Source organism: Oncorhynchus mykiss, chromosome 18 (genome assembly GCF_057628025.1).
Source record: "Oncorhynchus mykiss isolate SJ-2025 chromosome 18, ASM5762802v1, whole genome shotgun sequence".
In the NCBI taxonomy this organism is placed as follows: domain Eukaryota; kingdom Metazoa; phylum Chordata; class Actinopteri; order Salmoniformes; family Salmonidae; genus Oncorhynchus; species Oncorhynchus mykiss.
This window is the reverse complement of record NC_143039.1, coordinates 76,406,115-76,419,903: the sequence shown is the minus strand read 5'-3', so window position 1 is coordinate 76,419,903 and position 13,789 is coordinate 76,406,115. Positions and strand designations below refer to the sequence as shown.

Sequence of the window (13,789 nt, the reverse complement as noted above, 5' to 3'; positions counted from 1 at the left end):
CTGATTCTACTACCACACCTGATTCTACTGCCACACCTGATTCTACTACCACACCTTATTCTACTACTCACCTGATTCTACTGCCTCACCTGATTCTACTACCACACCTGATTCTACTACCACACCTGATTCTACTACCACAGCTGATTCTACTACTTAGCTGATTCTACTACCACACCTGATTCTACTACCAAACCTGATTCTACTACCACACCTGATTCTACTACCACAGCTGATTCTACTACTTAGCTGATTCTACTACCACACCTGATTATACTACCACAACTGATTCTACTGCCACACCTGATTCTACTACTCACCTGATTCTACTACCACACCTGATTCTACTGCCACACCTGATTCTACTGCCACACCTGATTCTACTACTCACCTGATTCTACAACCACACCTGATTCTACTACCACACCTGATTCTACTACCACACCTGATTCTACTACCACACCTGAATCTACTACCACATCTGATTCTACTACCACAGCTGATTCTACTACTCAGCTGATTCTACTACCACACCTGATTCTACTACCACACCTGAATCTACTACCACACCTGATTCTACTACCACAGCTGATTCTACTACTCAGCTGATTCTACTACCACACCTGATTCTACTACTCACCTGATTCTACTACCACACCTGATTCTACTACCACACCTGATTCTAATACCACACCTGATTCTACTACCACACCTGATTGTACTACCACAGCTGATTCTACTACTCAGCTGATTCTACTACCACACCTGATTCTACTACCACACCTGATTCTACTGCCACACCTGATTCTACTGCCACACCTGATTCTACTGCCACACCTGATTCTACTACCACACCTGATTCTACTGCCACACCTGATTTTACTACCACACCTGATTCTACTACCACACCTGATTCTACTACCACACCTGATTCTACTGCCACACCTGATTCTACTACCACACCTGATTCTATTGCCACACCTGATTCTACTACCACACCTGATTCTACTGCCACACCTGATTTTACTACCACACCTGATTCTACTACCACACCTGATTCTACTACCACACCTGATTCTACTACCACACCTGATTCTACTACCACACCTGATTCTACTACCACAGCTGATTCTACTACTCAGCTGATTCTACTACCACACCTGATTCTACTACTCAGCTGATTCTACTACCACACCTGATTCTACTGCCACACCTGATTCTACTACCACACCTGATTCTACTGCCACGCCTGATTCTACTACCACACCTGATTCTACTGCCACACATGATTCTACTACCACACCTGATTCTACTGCCACACCTGATTCTACTACCACACCTGATTCTACTGCCACACCTGATTCTACTACCACACCTGATTCTACTACCACACCTGATTCTACTACCACACCTGATTCTACTGCCACACCTGATTCTACTACCACACCTGATTCTACTACCACATCTGATTCTACTACCACAGCTGATTCTACTACTCAGCTGATTCTACTACCACACCTGATTCTACTACCACACCTGAATCTACTACCACACCTGATTCTACTACCACAGCTGATTCTACTACTCAGCTGATTCTACTACCACACCTGATTCTACTACTCACCTGATTCTACTACCACACCTGATTCTACTGCCGCACCTGATTCTACTACCACACCTGATTCTATTGCCACACCTGATTCTACTACCACACCTGATTCTACTGCCACACCTGATTTTACTACCACACCTGATTCTACTACCACACCTGATTCTACTACCAAACCTGATTCTACTACCACACCTGATTCTACTACTCACCTGATTCTACTACCACACCTGATTCTACTGCCACACCTGATTCTACTACCACACCTTATTCTACTACTCACCTGATTCTACTGCCTCACCTGATTCTACTACCACACCTGATTCTACTACCACACCTGATTCTACTACCACAGCTGATTCTACTACTTAGCTGATTCTACTACCACACCTGATTCTACTACCAAACCTGATTCTACTACCACACCTGATTCTACTACCACAGCTGATTCTACTACTTAGCTGATTCTACTACCACACCTGATTATACTACCACACCTGATTCTACTGCCACACCTGATTCTACTACTCACCTGATTCTACTACCACACCTGATTCTACTGCCACACCTGATTCTACTGCCACACCTGATTCTACTACTCACCTGATTCTACAACCACACCTGATTCTACTACCACACCTGATTCTACTACCACACCTGATTCTACTACCACACCTGATTCTACTGCCACACCTGATTCTACTGCCACACCTGATTCTACTGCCACACCTGATTCTACTACCACACCTGATTCTACTGCCACACCTGATTCTACTACCACACCTGATTCTATTGCCACACCTGATTCTACTACCACACCTGATTCTACTGCCACACCTGATTTTACTACCACACCTGATTCTACTACCACACCTGATTCTACTACCACACCTGATTCTACTACCACACCTGATTCTACTACCACACCTGATTGTACTACCACAGCTGATTCTACTACTCAGCTGATTCTACTACCACACCTGATTCTACTGCCACACCTGATTCTATTGCCACACCTGATTTTACTACCACACCTGATTCTACTACCACACCTGATTCTACTACCACACCTGATTCTACTGCCACACCTGATTCTACTACCACACCTGATTCTATTGCCACACCTGATTCTACTACCACACCTGATTCTACTGCCACACCTGATTTTACTACCACACCTGATTCTACTACCACACCTGATTCTACTACCACACCTGATTCTACTACCACACCTGATTCTACTACCACACCTGATTCTACTACCACAGCTGATTCTACTACTCAGCTGATTCTACTACCACACCTGATTCTACTACTCAGCTGATTCTACTACCACACCTGATTCTACTGCCACACCTGATTCTACTACCACACCTGATTCTACTGCCACACCTGATTCTACTACCACACCTGATTCTACTGCCACACATGATTCTACTACCACACCTGATTCTACTGCCACACCTGATTCTACTACCACACCTGATTCTACTGCCACACCTGATTCTACTACCACACCTGATTCTACTACCACACCTGATTCTACTACCACACCTGATTCTACTGCCACACCTGATTCTACTACCACACCTGATTCTACTACCACATCTGATTCTACTACCACAGCTGATTCTACTACTCAGCTGATTCTACTACCACACCTGATTCTACTACCACACCTGAATCTACTACCACACCTGATTCTACTACCACAGCTGATTCTACTACTCAGCTGATTCTACTACCACACCTGATTCTACTACTCACCTGATTCTACTACCACACCTGATTCTACTACCACACCTGATTCTACTACCATACCTGATTCTACTACTCAGCTGATTCTACTACCACACCTGATTCTACTACCACACCTGATTCTACTGCCACACCTGATTCTACTACCACACCTGATTCTACTGCCGCACCTGATTCTACTACCACACCTGATTCTATTGCCACACCTGATTCTACTACCACACCTGATTCTACTGCCACACCTGATTTTACTACCACACCTGATTCTACTACCACACCTGATTCTACTACCAAACCTGATTCTACTACCACACCTGATTCTACTACTCACCTGATTCTACTACCACACCTGATTCTACTGCCACACCTGATTCTACTACCACACCTTATTCTACTACTCACCTGATTCTACTGCCTCACCTGATTCTACTACCACACCTGATTCTACTACCACACCTGATTCTACTACCACAGCTGATTCTACTACTTAGCTGATTCTACTACCACACCTGATTCTACTACCAAACCTGATTCTACTACCACACCTGATTCTACTACCACAGCTGATTCTACTACTTAGCTGATTCTACTACCACACCTGATTATACTACCACACCTGATTCTACTGCCACACCTGATTCTACTACTCACCTGATTCTACTACCACACCTGATTCTACTGCCACACCTGATTCTACTGCCACACCTGATTCTACTACTCACCTGATTCTACAACCACACCTGATTCTACTACCACACCTGATTCTACTACCACACCTGATTCTACTACCACACCTGAATCTACTACCACATCTGATTCTACTACCACAGCTGATTCTACTACTCAGCTGATTCTACTACCACACCTGATTCTACTACCACACCTGAATCTACTACCACACCTGATTCTACTACCACAGCTGATTCTACTACTCAGCTGATTCTACTACCACACCTGATTCTACTACTCACCTGATTCTACTACCACACCTGATTCTACTACCACACCTGATTCTAATACCACACCTGATTCTACTACCACAGCTGATTGTACTACCACAGCTGATTCTTCTACTCAGCTGATTCTACTACCACACCTGATTCTACTACCACACCTGATTCTACTGCCACACCTGATTCTACTGCCACACCTGATTCTACTGCCACACCTGATTCTACTACCACACCTGATTCTACTGCCACACCTGATTCTACTACCACACCTGATTCTATTGCCACACCTGATTCTACTACCACACCTGATTCTACTGCCACACCTGATTTTACTACCACACCTGATTCTACTACCACACCTGATTCTACTACCACACCTGATTCTACTACCACACCTGATTCTACTACTCACCTGATTCTACTACCACACCTGATTCTACTGCCACACCTGATTCTACTACCACACCTTATTCTACTACTCACCTGATTCTATTGCCACACCTGATTCTACTACCACACCTGATTCTACTACCACACCTGATTCTACTACCACACCTGATTCTACTACCACAGCTGATTCTACTACTCAGCTGATTCTACTACCACACCTGATTTTACTACCACACCTGATTCTACTACCACACCTGATTCTACTACCACACCTGATTCTACTACTCACCTGATTCTACTACCACACCTGATTCTACTGCCACACCTGATTCTACTACCACACCTTATTCTACTACTCACCTGATTCTACTGCCACACCTGATTCTACTACCACACCTGATTCTACTACCACACCTGATTCTACTACCACACCTGATTCTACTACCACAGCTGATTCTACTACTCAGCTGATTCTACTACCACACCTGATTCTACTACCACACCTGATTCTACTGCCACACCTGATTCTACTACTCACCTGATTCTACTACCACACCTGATTCTACTGCCACACCTGATTCTACAACCACACCTGATTCTACTACCACACCTGATTCTACTGCCACACCTGATTCTACTAGCACACCTGATTCTACTACCACACCTGATTCTACTGCCACACCTGATTCTACTACCACACCTGATTCTATTTCCACACCTGATTCTACTGCTCACCTGATTCTACTACCACACCTGATTCTACTACCACACCTGATTCTACTACCACACCTGATTCTACTACCACACCTGATTCTACTGCCACACCTGATTCTACTGCCACACCTGATTCTACTGCCACACCTGATTCTACTACCACACCTGATTCTACTACTCACCTGATTCTACTGCCACAACTGATTCTACTACCACACCTGATTCTACTACCACACCTGATTCTACTGCCACACCTGATTCTACTACCACACCTGATTCTACTACCACACCTGATTCTACTACCACACCTGATTCTACTACTCACCTGATTCTACTACCACACCTGATTCTACTGCCACACCTGATTCTACTACCACACCTTATTCTACTACTCACCTGATTCTATTGCCACACCTGATTCTACTACCACACCTGATTCTACTACCACACCTGATTCTACTACCACACCTGATTCTACTACCACAGCTGATTCTACTACTCAGCTGATTCTACTACCACACCTGATTTTACTACCACACCTGATTCTACTACCACACCTGATTCTACTACCACACCTGATTCTACTACTCACCTGATTCTACTACCACACCTGATTCTACTGCCACACCTGATTCTACTACCACACCTTATTCTACTACTCACCTGATTCTACTGCCACACCTGATTCTACTACCACACCTGATTCTACTACCACACCTGATTCTACTACCACACCTGATTCTACTACCACAGCTGATTCTACTACTCAGCTGATTCTACTACCACACCTGATTCTACTACCACACCTGATTCTACTGCCACACCTGATTCTACTACTCACCTGATTCTACTACCACACCTGATTCTACTGCCACACCTGATTCTACAACCACACCTGATTCTACTACCACACCTGATTCTACTGCCACACCTGATTCTACTAGCACACCTGATTCTACTACCACACCTGATTCTACTGCCACACCTGATTCTACTACCACACCTGATTCTATTTCCACACCTGATTCTACTGCTCACCTGATTCTACTACCACACCTGATTCTACTACCACACCTGATTCTACTACCACACCTGATTCTACTGCTCACCTGATTCTACTGCCACACCTGATTCTACTACCACACCTGATTCTACTGCCACACCTGATTCTACTGCCACACCTGATTCTACTGCCACACCTGATTCTACTACCACACCTGATTCTACTACTCACCTGATTCTACTGCCACAACTGATTCTACTACCACACCTGATTCTACTACCACACCTGATTCTACTGCCACACCTGATTCTACTACCACACCTGATTCTACTGCCACACCTGATTCTACTACCACACCTGATTCTACTGCCACACCTGATTCTACTACCACACCTGATTCTACTACCACACCTGATTCTACTGCCACACCTGATTCTACTACCACACCTGATTCTACTACTCACCTGATTCTACTACCACACCTGATTCTACTACTCACCTGATTCTACTACCACACCTGATTCTACTACCACACCTGATTCTACTACCACACCTGATTCTACTGCCACACCTGATTCTACTGCCACACCTGATTCTACTACTCACCTGATTCTACAACCACACCTGATTCTACTACCACACCTGATTCTACTACCACACCTGATTCTACTACCACACCTGATTCTACTGCCACACCTGATTCTACTGCCACACCTGATTCTACTGCCACACCTGATTCTACTACCACACCTGATTCTACTGCCACACCTGATTCTACTACCACACCTGATTCTATTGCCACACCTGATTCTACTACCACACCTGATTCTACTGCCACACCTGATTTTACTACCACACCTGATTCTACTACCACACCTGATTCTACTACCACACCTGATTCTACTACCACACCTGATTCTACTACCACACCTGATTGTACTACCACAGCTGATTCTACTACTCAGCTGATTCTACTACCACACCTGATTCTACTGCCACACCTGATTCTATTGCCACACCTGATTTTACTACCACACCTGATTCTACTACCACACCTGATTCTACTACCACACCTGATTCTACTGCCACACCTGATTCTACTACCACACCTGATTCTATTGCCACACCTGATTCTACTACCACACCTGATTCTACTGCCACACCTGATTTTACTACCACACCTGATTCTACTACCACACCTGATTCTACTACCACACCTGATTCTACTACCACACCTGATTCTACTACCACACCTGATTCTACTACCACAGCTGATTCTACTACTCAGCTGATTCTACTACCACACCTGATTCTACTACTCAGCTGATTCTACTACCACACCTGATTCTACTGCCACACCTGATTCTACTACCACACCTGATTCTACTGCCACACCTGATTCTACTACCACACCTGATTCTACTGCCACACATGATTCTACTACCACACCTGATTCTACTGCCACACCTGATTCTACTACCACACCTGATTCTACTGCCACACCTGATTCTACTACCACACCTGATTCTACTACCACACCTGATTCTACTACCACACCTGATTCTACTGCCACACCTGATTCTACTACCACACCTGATTCTACTACCACATCTGATTCTACTACCACAGCTGATTCTACTACTCAGCTGATTCTACTACCACACCTGATTCTACTACCACACCTGAATCTACTACCACACCTGATTCTACTACCACAGCTGATTCTACTACTCAGCTGATTCTACTACCACACCTGATTCTACTACTCACCTGATTCTACTACCACACCTGATTCTACTACCACACCTGATTCTACTACCATACCTGATTCTACTACTCAGCTGATTCTACTACCACACCTGATTCTACTACCACACCTGATTCTACTGCCACACCTGATTCTACTGCCACACCTGATTCTACTGCCACACCTGATTCTACTACCACACCTGATTCTACTGCCGCACCTGATTCTACTACCACACCTGATTCTATTGCCACACCTGATTCTACTACCACACCTGATTCTACTGCCACACCTGATTTTACTACCACACCTGATTCTACTACCACACCTGATTCTACTACCAAACCTGATTCTACTACCACACCTGATTCTACTACTCACCTGATTCTACTACCACACCTGATTCTACTGCCACACCTGATTCTACTACCACACCTTATTCTACTACTCACCTGATTCTACTGCCTCACCTGATTCTACTACCACACCTGATTCTACTACCACACCTGATTCTACTACCACAGCTGATTCTACTACTTAGCTGATTCTACTACCACACCTGATTCTACTACCAAACCTGATTCTACTACCACACCTGATTCTACTACCACAGCTGATTCTACTACTTAGCTGATTCTACTACCACACCTGATTATACTACCACACCTGATTCTACTGCCACACCTGATTCTACTACTCACCTGATTCTACTACCACACCTGATTCTACTGCCACACCTGATTCTACTGCCACACCTGATTCTACTACTCACCTGATTCTACAACCACACCTGATTCTACTACCACACCTGATTCTACTACCACACCTGATTCTACTACCACACCTGAATCTACTACCACATCTGATTCTACTACCACAGCTGATTCTACTACTCAGCTGATTCTACTACCACACCTGATTCTACTACCACACCTGAATCTACTACCACACCTGATTCTACTACCACAGCTGATTCTACTACTCAGCTGATTCTACTACCACACCTGATTCTACTACTCACCTGATTCTACTACCACACCTGATTCTACTACCACACCTGATTCTAATACCACACCTGATTCTACTACCACAGCTGATTGTACTACCACAGCTGATTCTTCTACTCAGCTGATTCTACTACCACACCTGATTCTACTACCACACCTGATTCTACTGCCACACCTGATTCTACTGCCACACCTGATTCTACTGCCACACCTGATTCTACTACCACACCTGATTCTACTGCCACACCTGATTCTACTACCACACCTGATTCTATTGCCACACCTGATTCTACTACCACACCTGATTCTACTGCCACACCTGATTTTACTACCACACCTGATTCTACTACCACACCTGATTCTACTACCACACCTGATTCTACTACCACACCTGATTCTACTACTCACCTGATTCTACTACCACACCTGATTCTACTGCCACACCTGATTCTACTACCACACCTTATTCTACTACTCACCTGATTCTATTGCCACACCTGATTCTACTACCACACCTGATTCTACTACCACACCTGATTCTACTACCACACCTGATTCTACTACCACAGCTGATTCTACTACTCAGCTGATTCTACTACCACACCTGATTTTACTACCACACCTGATTCTACTACCACACCTGATTCTACTACCACACCTGATTCTACTACTCACCTGATTCTACTACCACACCTGATTCTACTGCCACACCTGATTCTACTACCACACCTTATTCTACTACTCACCTGATTCTACTGCCACACCTGATTCTACTACCACACCTGATTCTACTACCACACCTGATTCTACTACCACACCTGATTCTACTACCACAGCTGATTCTACTACTCAGCTGATTCTACTACCACACCTGATTCTACTACCACACCTGATTCTACTGCCACACCTGATTCTACTACTCACCTGATTCTACTACCACACCTGATTCTACTGCCACACCTGATTCTACAACCACACCTGATTCTACTACCACACCTGATTCTACTGCCACACCTGATTCTACTAGCACACCTGATTCTACTACCACACCTGATTCTACTGCCACACCTGATTCTACTACCACACCTGATTCTATTTCCACACCTGATTCTACTGCTCACCTGATTCTACTACCACACCTGATTCTACTACCACACCTGATTCTACTACCACACCTGATTCTACTACCACACCTGATTCTACTGCCACACCTGATTCTACTGCCACACCTGATTCTACTGCCACACCTGATTCTACTACCACACCTGATTCTACTACTCACCTGATTCTACTGCCACAACTGATTCTACTACCACACCTGATTCTACTACCACACCTGATTCTACTGCCACACCTGATTCTACTACCACACCTGATTCTACTGCCACACCTGATTCTACTACCACACCTGATTCTACTGCCACACCTGATTCTACTACCACACCTGATTCTACTACCACACCTGATTCTACTGCCACACCTGATTCTACTACCACACCTGATTCTACTACTCACCTGATTCTACTACCACACCTGATTCTACTACTCACCTGATTCTACTACCACACCTGATTCTACTACCACACCTGATTCTACTACCACACCTGATTCTACTACCACACCTGATTCTACTGCCACACCTGATTCTACTACCACACCTGATTATACTGCCACACCTGATTCTACTACCACACCTGATTCTACTACCACACCTGATTATACTGCCACACCTGATTCTACTACCACACCTGATTCTACTACCACACCTGATTCTACTACTCACCTGATTCTACTACCAAACCTGATTCTACTACCACACCTGATTCTACTACTTACCTGATTCTACTGCCACACCTGATTCTACTACTCACCTGATTCTACTGCCTAACCTGATTGTACTACCACACCTGATTCTACTACCACACCTGATTCTACTGCCACACCTTATTCTACTACCACACCTGATTCTACTACCACACCTGATTCTACTACCACACCTGATTCTACTACTCACCTGATTCTACTACCACACCTGATTCTACTACCACACCTGATTCTACTACTCACCTGATTCTACTACTCACCTGATTCTACTACTCACCTGATTCTACTACTCACCTGATTCTACTACCACATCTGATTCTACTACCACACCTAATTCTACTACCACACCTGATTCTACTACCACACCTGATTCTACTACCACACCTGATTCTACTGCTCACCTGGTTCTACTACTCACCTGATTCTACTACTCACCTGATTCTACTTCTCAGCTGTTCTTCCATGAATAGTCCAGTGCTACCACACCTGATTCTACTACTCAGCTGTTCTTCCATGAATAGTCCAGTGCTACCACACCTGATTCTACTACTCAGCTGTTCATCGACACATGAATAGTCCAGTGCTACCACACCTGATTCTACTACCACACCTGATTCTACTGCTCACCTGATTCTACTGCCACACCTGATCCTACTACCACACCTGATTCTACTACTCACCTGATTCTACTTCTCAGCTGTTCTTCCATGAATAGTCCAGTGCTACCACACCTGATTCTACTACTCAGCTGTTCTTCCATGAATAGTCCAGTGCTACCACACCTGATTCTACTACTCAGCTGTTCATTGAGACCGTGAATAGTAGAATCAGGTGTGGTAGAACATATTTGTGTATTTTCCAGGAGCTTGCGATTGTCGTAGAGGGATCAGGGATCATTTTATTTTGACTCTTCTAATTCCGTTGGTCATTTTTACAATTATTATTATTATAATATAGTTTATAATAGTAATAAAACACCTCAAGTATGAATTAGGCTGTTTGAGAAGGTTTGAATCCTAAGAATCCTGCCTTTACATAGTTTGAATTACTATACCAACATAGCTACTGTAGTAGGTTGAAGTTGTGTGCTGGAAAACCTTGGTAGAGCATGGGTGGAATAGGCATTGTGGTGCTGTAAAACCTTGGTAGAGCGTGGGTGGAATAGGTGTTGTGGTGCTCATGTGAATTTCCTTTATTTTTCAGCTTCAGACCAATCTGCCTATTCTCACTTAAAACATATTTTTTATTTTGAATAATACCATTATCAGATGCTTTTATCTAAAGTGACTTAGTCATGCATGAATATATTTTACGTACGGGTGGTCCCGGGAATCGAACCCCCTACCCTGGCGTTGCATGCACTAAGCTCTACCAACTGAGCTACAGGATGGTTGATGATGATCAATTTAATACTTGATTACAGAGATAATTACACATATAGGATGCCTGCCTGCCTGCCTGCCTGCCTGCCTGCCTGCCTGCCTGCCTGCCTGCCTGCCTGCCTGCCTGCCTCCTGCCTGCCTGCCTGCCTGCCTGCCTGCCTGCCTGCCTGCCTCCTGCCTGCCTGCCTGCCTGCCTGCCTGCCTGCCTGCCTGCCTGCCTGCCTGCCTGCCTGCCTGCCTCCTGCCTGCCTGCCTACCTCTCTCTCAGTCTCCCCATATATCCTTCCAAAATGCCCCATACATAACAGGGTTATTCTCTCCATTCATTTTTTCCATCCCTCTCTGTCTCTCCTCCCTAAATGACCCACAATGCACCCGTTCTGCACTGTGATCTAGGACTATTGTTTTTTTTGGCAGTGTGTTTGCATTTCACGTGAGTGTGTGTTTGTGTTTGCATAGCAGCAGGGCAGACAGTAGTGCTATCCACGGTGGAGGGGGAGAAAGGTAGATGGGAGACATACAGAGAGAGTCAGCTGGTAGTGCACACTGACCATACTGAGGTGTGTGTGTGTGTGTGTGTGTGTGTGTGTGTGTGTGTGTGTGTGTGTGTGTGTGTGTGTGTGTGTGTGTGTGTGTGTGTGTGTGCGTCTGCAATGTACTGCAGTGAAAGGGGACAAGCCCTAGTTGACTGACTTAAGAGATGCTACCACTACATTATCACATCCATAGGACACTAGGGGTTAAAAGCGTTGGACCAGTAACTGAAAGGTCTCTGGTTTGAATCCCTGAGCAAGATGGAACAATTCTGCGGTTCTACCCTTGAGCAAGGCGGTTAACCCCCAAAATAACCGCCCCGTGGACGTCGATTAAGGCAACCCCCTGCATCTCTTTGATTCAGAGGGGTTGCCTTAATTGTAATATACACATTTCAGGTTGAATACATTCAGTTGTACAATTGACTAGGTATCCCCCTTTCCCTTAAACAACCCATGCATACGACATCCGGCATCCAACCCTGTAACCTCTCTTACTCTCTCTCTCTCTCTCTCTCTCTCTCTCCAACCATGTAATGGCTTTTTTCTCTCCTTCCCTCTTTAGCCTAGCCCTCTATTCTCATCCTCTTGCTTAGCCTCCCTTTCCTCCAGAATTCTTCCTCTCATTCTCCATACCTCCACAACCCTACCCTGTCTCCCTTCCTCTTTCTCCAGAAAATCTGCCCCTCTCTGTCAGCCACATGCATCCAGAGTTTAACCTAATTTCTGGGCTGTAGCATCTTATCCAGCCTTACCCTCAATTTCCCTCTCCTCTCCTCTCCTCCTCTCCTCTCCAGCCTTAACGTCATTCTCCCTCTCCTCTCCTCTCCTCTCCTCTCCTCTCCTCTCCTCTCCTCTCCTCTCCTCTC

The 13,789-nt window shown here is 44.9% G+C and overlaps 1 protein-coding gene across 4 annotated transcripts in view; it reads right to left on the bottom strand.

Moving 5' to 3' along the window:
• The window catches only part of fam49al (family with sequence similarity 49 member A, like), a 101,587-nt gene that overhangs the window by 87,162 nt on the left and 636 nt on the right, over positions 1 to 13,789 (bottom strand). The window lies entirely within an intron of this gene.